This window comes from Alligator sinensis, unplaced genomic scaffold (genome assembly GCF_000455745.1).
Source record: "Alligator sinensis unplaced genomic scaffold, ASM45574v1 scaffold264_1, whole genome shotgun sequence".
Lineage (NCBI taxonomy): Eukaryota > Metazoa > Chordata > Crocodylia > Alligatoridae > Alligator > Alligator sinensis.
Window position 1 is genome coordinate 3,610,823 of NW_005841831.1, and position 448 is coordinate 3,611,270.

A 448-nucleotide genomic window follows, 5' to 3' on the forward strand; every position below is an offset into this window, starting at 1 on the left:
CTCACCCGGCCCCGCACGGCCCGGCCCGGCCCGGCCCCGGGCACAGCGGGGCGCGGGGAAGCCCCGGCCCGAAGCCACCTGGGCCTTTTCCAGAGTCCTTTCTGCTCGGCGTTAAGCAACTGAAAAAAAATTCTACTTCTCTCTCATACCATGAAATTTCTGAATCACAGGCTGCCAGTAGGTCCTGCCGCTGGGGATTTTGGGCGTGTGGGGGAAAGAGGAGGAGGAGGAGGAAGGGGATTGTACACTCACTGACTCATTTTCATCAGAAGTTACAGGAGGAAAACCCTCCGTGCTGAGATTTTCCCACTGGCCAAAGTCTAGCAGGATGAGCAGCCCCGGGGGGCACGGGCATGGGCTCTGCCTTCCCTGCCTGCACTCCCCGGCCAGCAAGCTGGCCCAAAGCAGGTGCTGTTCACGGGGAGCGGGGCTCGGTGTCGGGCGAAAC